The 10,990-nt window shown below is 36.6% G+C and overlaps 1 pseudogene across 1 annotated transcript; it reads left to right on the forward strand.

The window, feature by feature from the left end:
* Positions 1 to 9,846: 9,846 nt before the first annotated feature.
* Positions 9,847 to 10,241, forward strand: LOC306644963 (dynein light chain Tctex-type 1-like; annotated as a pseudogene). The gene has a single exon. The product of its transcript is annotated as a dynein light chain Tctex-type 1-like (transcript).
* The last annotated feature ends 749 nt before the right edge of the window (positions 10,242 to 10,990 follow it).

Genomic DNA, 10,990 nt, shown 5'->3' on the forward strand with positions numbered 1-10,990 from the left:
GCTCTAGTGGGTCACTTCCACATCCGATGCTTGTATTTGAATTTGATTGGTGATCAACCACAGGATAACCATATGACTCAGGTGGTCTCAAACAGTCATCCAACTGTGAGTTCCTGAGGCCACATATTCCTGGGCAATGGCTCTAAGTATACTTGGTTCTTATACAAGTCATCATGGATGGCTTCCTGTACTGCAACACTAACGCTATCCAGGATGGGGGTGGGGATGTAGCACAGGGGTAGAGAACTTGCCTAGCAGGCCCAACTTCCTGGATTCCAACCCCACATCAGTACCAAAACAAAACAGAACAAAAACACTATCTGCACTACCCAGCTATAGTAACATTGCTATTGTTCTCATGTATTTCTTCAATACTGCTGACTTTTTGGCAAGTTTGATCTACTTATCTTAAATGTCATTCATACAGAAACTAGTTTTTTGTTTCTCTAACACATTCTGGTGCATACTCTATGGCTAGCACTTTTCTTGGACTACTTTAAATGCCAATTTTCCTTTAGTCAAGAGGCACATTTGGAAGTCTTCACCAAGAATTCTGTATATAAACCAATCTGGCATATTACCATTAAAAAAAAAAAAAACTATTTTGAGGCAGATATTTAAATTCTTCAATATGATAATAGACTAAATATTCATATATTCTTCTATAATTCAATATTTCCTTTGATATACAGCCTGGTGTTTTATCCTATCAACAGACTTGTGAAGAAAGTTTTATGCATTCTTCTAAGCCTCAGAGCTTTTGTTAAATTAAATAATACATAATTTCTTATAAGATATTATCTGATCAGTATTCTCACAAGTTTATAAATACTGTATGGAGTGTGAGAGGAGAGAACATGCTTGGACCTCAAGCTGTCAGCAGACTGCACATCAATGCCTGCAATTATCAGTAGACAACTAATCAATATAATTAGATTCAATACATAAGAAGATTCACAGCATATGGATGCTATAAAGCAACCTGATATCAAATTCTAACAAATGCCTCTAAAAAACCATAAAATTGTGTCACAGTATTAAGATTATGATTTCATGAATATATACTTAGTATTTCTTATAATATAATTTATTCTAATTTTCAGCATTATATTTACTGCTTGAGAGAAATCTATGACATAGATTTTATAGATCAAGAAGCTAAACTTTGAGAATGGAAATAACAGCCCTACAAAATCTAGATTTCAAATATGAATATCAAATGTTGCATATTCTGATATTTCTTCAGTAGACTAAAAAAATACCAAACAAGTTCATGCAAATTCCTAGGTCCTGTGAAGATATGGAAGAAATGTTGTTTTAATTTAAAGTATGGTTCTTTTTAAAATTTTCCCTATGATGAGAATATTGAAACTGGTATTCCATTTCGCTAAGTTGAAATAACCTAATCTTTTCTATGTTACATTTAAAGTGTACTTGGTGTGATTTATTTCAGAAATCATTTAGCTTCCTTTCTTCCTATGAAGTTAGAACTAGTAGGACTGAAACTTTCTATATCAAAAATGTGCTGTGTGCTGGATTTAAGATAGCATAGACTCCTTTTTCTTTAATAGGAGAATCAATCTTGGTTTTCTTTCCTTTTAAAGAGCTGCCTGTGATAGTCTTTGGAAAGTGCTGGACTACACAGGTCAGTTTTCATACCAGACTTTTCAAACCAGTGTCTCAAACTGCTGAGAAGCAATTTTGATAAACATGGCATCTTAACGCCGCACTCCTTGTTGGCTCAATACAGGAAAGATTCACAGATTGAAACAATCAATAGAAAGCAGCAGGCTAGTCAGCAGCCACCGCTCACCCTCCTTAGAAGTTCTATAAAAGCTTACATCAGTGAAGAAAGTCATGGCAACAGCAAAATCAAAACTAAAATGGCAATCTCCTGCTCTTAGACTATCTGAAGCCACTTAATGTTCTGGTTGAATCTCTACAGACTTCACATAATTCTGGATTATAGATCTCAAGTTTCGGAGACTGTTTTCCTTCTTACCTACTGACCTGACTTTGACATATGATAGAACATCTTCTACAGTTAATTTCCCCTTCATGTTACTTTCTACCACTTTTCAGAAGAGTAAAACTTTTCTAGGACAACTTGGTGAGGTAAAACATGACAGAGAGCTCAGCCTGGGAAATGAGACCTGGCACATTTTCAGAAGGAGAAAAACTGTCTTTACACCTGCTATTACAAAAGATTCTGCAGTGAATATTAAGTGAATATTATATAACTGTGGTATTCTTTCTGCAAAAGTTTTTGCAATCATAGTAAAATATGATATCTTTTGTTATTCCCACCCCCAAATTTTTCATTTAAGATTTAATGGTAGTAATCTTTCCACTATTACTTTATATTGGTCAACAGGTAATGAGTTATTATTGCTCCCTCCAGCTTGCCACATTGAAGGATGTAAAATAATGGAAAAGAAAAGATATTACACAATTGCAAATAACATTACAATCCAGCTACAATTAACTTTCATCAGGTGCTTCTTCTAAACACTTTAATTGTGCCATCTCTGGCAATCTTCACAACTCCATAAGGGTTAGGTATTGATATTACCCCAATTTACAGATGAGGAAAGAAAGCCTGGAGGTCTAGACACACTAATTAGTGTATCCATTAACAAGAAGAAAAGATCTGTTAAACTTTCTGGAGTCCTGTTTGTTAATCTGAATAAGTAGATAGCTTCTAATAATTTCTTTATTTTAAATGTTTATCCTGTGGTAGGGAAGACCTTTATTAGTGTATGTATGAATCCAATGAAATCATTGAATATATCAACTTATAACCTGTCATCACTTACATGAGATAACAAAGATTTATTTCTGAAGAAAAGAGCATTTCATTATTTGAAAACCTGCCTAAACTTATGACGTGTAGTTTTCTTTTTCTGGTTAGAATATAACTTTCAGGAAATAAGAAGTTATCTTTTCTGTGTTTTAATCTGCAAACAATTTTTTGCAGTATTTAAGAGGAAACATTATTATACAAATCACCAAAAATGTATAAATTTTGAAGGGTAGATCCAATCTCTCTCAGATGAATTAAGTTCTAATTAGGAAATGGGAGTTCTTTATTTATCTTACTATTTATTAAAATAATATATGTACATCATATGAAAGTAGAACATGATAAAGACTTAAAGCTTATTTCATTTTACAACACAGAAATAATTAAAAATTTTTACTACTTCCATTTTCTCTTACACATACATATTATGAGCCTGTTATCAAGCTACATAGCAACTGAATCTACATTTTTATACTATTTTATTGACTTCACACTAAATTTATATTATTTTTCACATATTACATATTAATTATAATATAATTTTGAAAGGCTAGTATTTTATTATATGGATTCAAAGTATTTTGTTTAACATTTTATAAATTTAGGCTGATGGATTAGTTAAATATTTATGTTCCTATAAATGATTTTTAATGTTACAGTTTAAAAAAATCCATTTAAGAATTGCTTTGCAAGCAAAGTCTGTTTAGCTATTTGAGGCAAAATAATCTTGACTTTAACTTAAACAATGTACTCTTGAATATAACCTTGTCTGATTTTATTCCTAAGATAAATACTGTATAAATTATACTCAGAGAGATGAGTGAACTTTTCTGTTCATACCTTATGTCATGTCATGTCATGTCATGAAAAAGTTTTAATATTCTATAAAAATAAGAAGCAGGCTTTCTGGAGAACAAATAAAAGAAAAATAATCAGTGTTTTTCTTTGGTATATTCATTTTGAAAGACTAATAAGCCTACATTCCAAGAAGAGTATATCCTACTACTATTATTACCTTTGTGTGTATATAAAATCAACTTCATCCAAATCATAGATGGAAACTAGTGAGGATGCTTCATAAGTTTGAAGTCCTAGGAAAAAGAAGAGGATTAGTACCTCTTCTACTTGCTCATTAAAACATGGGTTTCTGCAGCATTTGGATGTTGTAGTCTAGCAGTTCTAAATTCATCTAATTTCAGAAAAAAATTTATTTAAGATAGTTATATATGTATTATATAATAAATTAAACCTAAGGAAGTTTTATTTATTAATTCATTAAAAGAACATGTTAATTCAAGCAGTATATTTTTGTGCAAATACCTGTATTTTCCAAAATTTATTAGAAGAGTGGCATTGTTGTATATTTTTTTGCAAATCTCTTTAGTCTATGGGTGAATTAAATACAACTGGATTATTATATCTATGTCAGTACCAATTTTCCTTTTGTACTTTAAAAAAATCCATTGTACACTTCTTTGAATATATTCCGATTCCATTATATATTGTTTCCATAAACATTACTCCTTAGATACCATGTAATTTTTATTTGTACTTCTCCTTTTATGAAAGAGATTTCAACATTTTAAAAAATTTATAGGTATAAAGTTCTAATCTTTAAGTTTGTTAATAATGTCTTACTTTATAAACTTTTGATCAGACTTTATTGGTTATAATACTGCTTTATAAGAATTCATAAATTTTTTTAAAAATATAAATAATATCAAATTTTGTGAAAGTTCAATGGGTGCTTAAAAATGTTGCAATGTATTTCTTATTATCAAAAGTTCAACATCTTATTTGCGATTGTGTTATTTAGGACTTTCATATCCTTAAATATTTTTTGTCCATCTGAAGTTTCTGGGTTTTAGAGTGCATTCAGAGTGGAATAGCAGAATCTTATCTTATTTGTGTATTTACATAAATGTGCCTTTGCATTCCTTGTATTCTTTAAATGCAAGTTTTAATTATAAGTCATTTCAATTGACTTTTGTCCGGTTTCCCCAGTACTATTTGTTACAGAGTCGATCCTTTCCCCAGTAAGCATTGTTGAGACGCTTCTTGAAGTTCAGGTGATGGTATACACATGGATTCAATTCTGTTCTGTTCATCTGTATAGCTTTTTTTCTTGTCAGTGCCATACTGTTTCAGCTTTGAGTCACTATTACCAAAATATTCAACAAAAACACCTTATAGGAGAAAAAATTTATTTTGAGCTCAACGTTTCAGAGGTTCAGTTCATGGTCAGCTGATTCCATTGCACTGGGCTTGAGGTGAGCCAGAGGATCATGGTAAAAGGGTATGGTGGAGGAAATCTCTGCTCATGGCAGCCTGGAAGCAAAGAGAGAAAGAGAGAGATCAAGGAGCTGAAAGAATGGACATTTTTTTAAGCTGTCTGTTTTATCTCAACTCCCTAAGGTCTCCCTCCCAGTGACGGGAAAAAAGCCCTTAAAGCTATTCCAGGAAACAGCCCCAAACAGAGAGTAAAAGAGTAATTGGAGCAAGATAGTATTCAGGCAGTTAAGACACCAGAATCTACACCCTGTTGTAAAACATTGTGATCAGCAAACCCAGACCCCCTTTGAAATTTCCCAGCAGCTTTGTTCCCCTTTTCCCTTCTGTGTGCGACCCCTCCGGATGTGTGGTCTCTGCCTTTATAAACCTACAAGATTTTCTGCTAGGGACTCGACTCCTGAACTCCTGCGTGAGTCACGAGTTGGGTCCCAGCGCGCTGGAATAAACACCTCTTGCAGTTTGCATCAAGTGACACCTCCTGTGGTTGATTGGGGTTGCCGGCAATCCATGGGACAGAGTTGGGGTTTCCTGTTTGGGGGCCTTACATTTGGGGGCTCGTCCGGGATAAGACGGCCCCCCCTCATCTGCGGAGTCGACCTTGGAGATAAGAAGGGACCAGTTTCAACAAGTTTGTGTGTAACTAAGTTGGTTATATGTATATGAGATAGCTAAAACTATTTAAGGTTTTTCCTAAGGTGAAATACTAATATTCTGATATAAACCAAAGTTTAATCTATATGGTAGAATGACATGGTAAAATGACAAGGATTTGAAACACTAATTTACTCTTAACTTTGTGTCTATTAAGTTTTATTCTTTAGAACAATTAATCTTAAAAATTGGGGTGTATACAATTACGGTTAAACAATTGTTTTAGAGTATTGTACTATGTTACAGAGTCTACCTTTTTCTTTAAAAACTAAATTTGGTAAGATAAAAGTGTCAAGGTAATTGTGAAATGGTCACTAGTTGTATATTAAATGTGTTCATATTTTTCAGGTACACAAGTTTTTAAAGCAAGGAATTTATTAAGCTCTGCTATTCTCCAAATTAAACTTGTCTGTAATGGTAATCTTAAACTTATAAAGAGTAAATTTTATTGGGGATTTATTTCTATCATTTAATGTTCTATTATAGGACCTGCTATCAATAGGGTATGTGTAAAATTTGTCACTTTTTACACTGAGATAAAGAATTTCAAATGTAAATGTATTTCTAAACATTAGAGTCTGATTTATTTAAAGGTTAATATTGTGAAACATGAAAGAAACATGAAAACATTTTGCCACTTTATCACACAAAAGGAAAGTTAAAAGCTCTCTCAGCCTTTCTTTGATTCATGTTTTAGATACTATGTTAAATTGTGTTAATTATAAAGTTTATATAGACTCAGGAAACAGTATATGTAAGCTACTTAATGGTATTTAAGGAAGAAGCAAAGATCAACATCATAATTAGAGCACTTAAGATCTGTAAAGAGCCACGCCTTACCTGAGATAAGGCTCTGCCTCCCACCTTACTGAATGTTAGAGTGACTCCAAAATAAGTCAGACTTCAGCTTATTTAAAGTTATAGTCAAAAGATTGGTTCTTGTTGTAAAAGTACTGTGATCTCAAATAGGGGATAAAATGTGGTTCTCAATCAAAATTCAAGATAGCTATTATACAAGCTGAGTATATTTTTACTCTTGCTAATTTCATTTTGTAAAACTGTTACCTGTTAATGTTTTGCAGAAGTAGCTGCTTCAAGAACATACAACCTAGGTAACTTGTGATAATAAGCCATCACATATAGAATAGATAGTGATAACTTCCAGTACTAATACAGACTCCAGTTAGATAAAAGGGTAAATAACTGTAAAGTTATGGACATTAAAGTTAAAGCCCGATACTCTTACTTTATGACTGGTGAGACTGGCTTGCTGGATGACTAAGATCAAACTTAGAGATTGGAGTTAAATACAGAGGTCAAGAAAAGTCCATATTTGGGTCTTGCCCTCAAAGTCAGCCTGAACCCAGGGAATAAGAGAACTTCTCTAAGGAGCGTTGCAACTCTGGGTCACACAACCTCCTGATCAAGGAGATTGTTGAGACTAGAGGATGAAAAATCACTCAGTGCATCTGCTGCAGAGGAGGGTCATGGAAAAAGGGAAACATCCCTTGATGCTTCCAAAGGAAGTCACCTCATCAAGAGACCCTGCCTAACCAAAATCACTGGTGGAACTAGGAAGCCGCTCTTAAGTTCTCTATGAGTGACCCGTGTGGGAACTCAGCTGACTCTTTAACAAGACAGGAACCAGGTCAATTTGACCAGCTTGATCTTAGATAGCCGGCAAAACAGTTAAAACCAAAATATAGCCATTTTTGGGCATTTAAAGGAAATAATAGTTAAATGTAACTTAAGATGTACACTTGTATTCGTCCACTAGAATAAAGACTGGAAGCTACAAATGAGAGAAAGATTCTTTAGCAAATGTGCCTGATAACTATCAAGAGAAACTGCCAGAGTCAGAAGTTTTTAGTCAGTTTAAGGCCTGCAGACCTTCCTAAGCTACACAGGTAGACTTACTCTATGTTTGCTAGTATGATTATCTATTCCTAAGTAACAGAAGTATAGAGATCTCTACTAAACACAGGTTATACCAATAAAGGGATATTTTACAAAATCAGATGACATTAAGTAGCTTAACTCTATTTTCTGGAGACATCTATGACATTAAAAGTTAAATGTTGTGTTTACATTCCTGATAGCCTGGACAATGTTAAAGTCCCCAAATAAAGGCCTTGTCTTCTCCAGCCTTTGCTAGGCCTAGTTATGGGAACAATTTCTCAGTTCTTCCACCTCCTGGTGAGAGATTGACTTCTGTCATTTTCATGATACTCAGTGGCATGTTTCAGATGCTGCAACATTTACTTTGTACTAATCTCATTTCAGTACTCATGTCTTTTTGTTCTTCTATCATAGAAACACCCACCCCCAGATGACTTTACAACCTGCTCTTCCCCAACCAGGCTTCTTCCTGGGACCCCTCGATTGACCTGATTTTTTAAAAAAGGAACTCCAAACTGCTTGCCCCTTGCTGCCCTCTTTCAGCTTCGAAGCAGCCAGAACTACCGATGCCCCTTTTTATTTCCTTAACAAGCAGTTAGGAGTTCCTAAAGCTAAAGGTGGGAATGAAGCCAGAATTGGGAACAGGTAGTTAGTGTAGAAATAAGGGATCGGGTCAAATCGAGGAAATGGAGGCCATAAAGTCATCTGCCTCTGGAAGTTGGAGACTGCCCCTGGAAGAATGGAATGTCAAGGATCTCCAGAGGCCATTGATTACCAAATTTACTTGCCTTTATCAAGGACTGTTTATCAAGGACTGCAAACAAGGGGCTAATTGGTGCCCCCTGGGCCCGTGCCTGCCTGAAAAGTCGATGGCATTGCTGCCTGGATTCACACTTTGCATGTCAAGCCTGCACCACCACCAGACCCAACGTAGAAAGTGGAAAAATTGGACAACCCCCTCAAGCTCCACATCCACCATGTTCCTGCTTCTGTTGACGCACCTCCCGCCAATAAGTACTCCCAACCCTCATGCCCCCAACGACTAACATGGCAGGTCCTCTCCCAGACTGGAGATATAATATGGAGCACCACCAGGGAGAAACCCCTTTGGGCTTGGTGGCCGTCCCTAACCCCAGACATCTGCACCTTAGCAGCTGGGTTAAATAATTGGGACATCCCTACCTTGACTTCTGAGGAGGCCCATAGACGTTGGCCAACATCACCCAGGCCTTTCGGGGGAGCAGAATACCGCCTAGTTGAAGGGTACAACCCAGGATGTACCCACGCTCCCATGACAATCTAAAACAGACCCCTTTCTATGTCTGCCCCAGGATGGGAGGTCACAGAATATGGCAAGGAAGTGCGGAGGTATAGACCATTATTATTGCTCCGCATGGGGGTATGAGACTACTGGCAATCTCCTTCACGGAGTCACCTTCATCAGGGAGAGAGTAAGTGCTGTACAGGTACTAATGCTCAGGCAACAATACCAGTCCTTCCGCCAAGGAAATAGCTTTGGAGAAGAGTATATAGAGATAGAAGTTCTATGATTAGAACTTACCAAAAAAGAAAATGGGGAAATGAAAGAATGGACATTTTTTTAAGCTGTCTGTTTTATCTCAACTCCCTAAGGTCTCCCTCCCAGTGATGGGAAAAAAGCCCTTAAAGCTATTCCAGGAAACAGCCCCAAACAGAGAGTAAAAGAGTAATTGGAGCAAGATAGTATTCAGGCAGTTAAGACACCAGAATCTACACCCTGTTGTAAAACATTGTGATCAGCAAACCCAGACCCCCTTTGAAATTTCCCAGCAGCTTTGTTCCCCTTTTCCCTTCTGTGTGCGACCCCTCCGGATGTGTGGTCTCTGCCTTTATAAACCTACAAGATTTTCTGCTAGGGACTCGACTCCTGAACTCCTGCGTGAGTCACGAGTTGGGTCCCAGCGCGCTGGAATAAACACCTCTTGCAGTTTGCATCAAGTGACACCTCCTGTGGTTGATTGGGGTTGCCGGCAATCCATGGGACAGAGTTGGGGTTTCCTTTTTGGGGGCCTTACAGAGCCAGGGGCAAAATATAATGCCTGAGAGCATGCCCCCAGTGACTTACTTCCTTTAGCCAAGTCCTACCTGCCAACAGTTACCACCCAGTAATCCATTCAAATTATTAATCTATCAAATGGATTAATCTGAAGGTGGCAGAGGCCACAAGCTGAAGGAAAGATGGAAGACTACCAGGCTGCTGAGGAGACTGCTTTTGTTGACGAAGTGAGCAACATTGTGAAAGAGGCTATAGAGAATGCCATCTGTGGTAACTGCTTACCAGCAGAGCAAAGTTAATCAGTGGATTACACGTGTTGTAGAACAAACTTTAAGCCAACTCACCAAGCTGGGAAAATCATTTAAATATATTGTGACCTGTGTAATTATGCAAAGGAACGGAGCTGGATTACACAGGGCAAGTTCCTGCTTCTGAAACAGCTCTACCGATGGGAGCTGCACTGTGCGATGAGAGAATAAGACCATGTACTGCATTGTCAGCGCCTGTGGACTGTCCGTCTGTGACCTCTTTTTGTCTCAACATTTCTATTCCATCTTCTAACCCACCAACCATGAATTCAGTGGACACCTTTTTCTCTTGTGTTTCATAGCACTCTCCAAACGTAGACAAATAAACCAAATGACTGCACTGTTCCATGAGCTGGATCCCTGAAGTCACATGAATGGTTCTCTGTAGGTAGACTGGAGTTTGTATTGCCACTTGTCTTAACTCTGTGTTTCTTTTCAAAGGTGCTAAAAACTGCAATCTGCTGGTGGAAAACTCTTTCCTCTCTAACATGATCCAAATATACTAATTTTCCATACTTTATACTTTTGTTAGAATAATAAATTATTCAAATTAAAAAATGGATGAATCCACAAATTAGATTACATCTTTCATTACATAATCATTTCACCTCTGAACTTTCCTGTGCTAGATATCTTATTTCCGGGAGATGAGGTTTTGGGGGGCACTTTATATATAAACCAATAAACTATGTTAGTCAGTGTTCTGTTGCTATGACCAATACCTGAGATAAATAAACTTATAAGGAGGAAAAGTTTATTTTGGGTTATTGTTTCAGAGATTTCAGTCCACAGTTGTTTGGTACTGTTGTTTGGACTTGTAGCAACATAGAGCATTGTAGTGGGGACCATGTAGTGGAGGAGGTTGCTGACTTCATGGAGGTCAGAAAATTTTAAAAAGCGACAGGGGAAGCTTCGCATAATCAACTCCAGGAGCATGACCCTGGTGAGTTAACGTCATTCTACTAGGTCCCACTTCCTAAATGTTCTGCCATCTACCAGTAG

Source organism: Sciurus vulgaris (assembly GCF_902686455.1).
Source record: "Sciurus vulgaris genome assembly, chromosome: 15".
Lineage (NCBI taxonomy): Eukaryota > Metazoa > Chordata > Mammalia > Rodentia > Sciuridae > Sciurus > Sciurus vulgaris.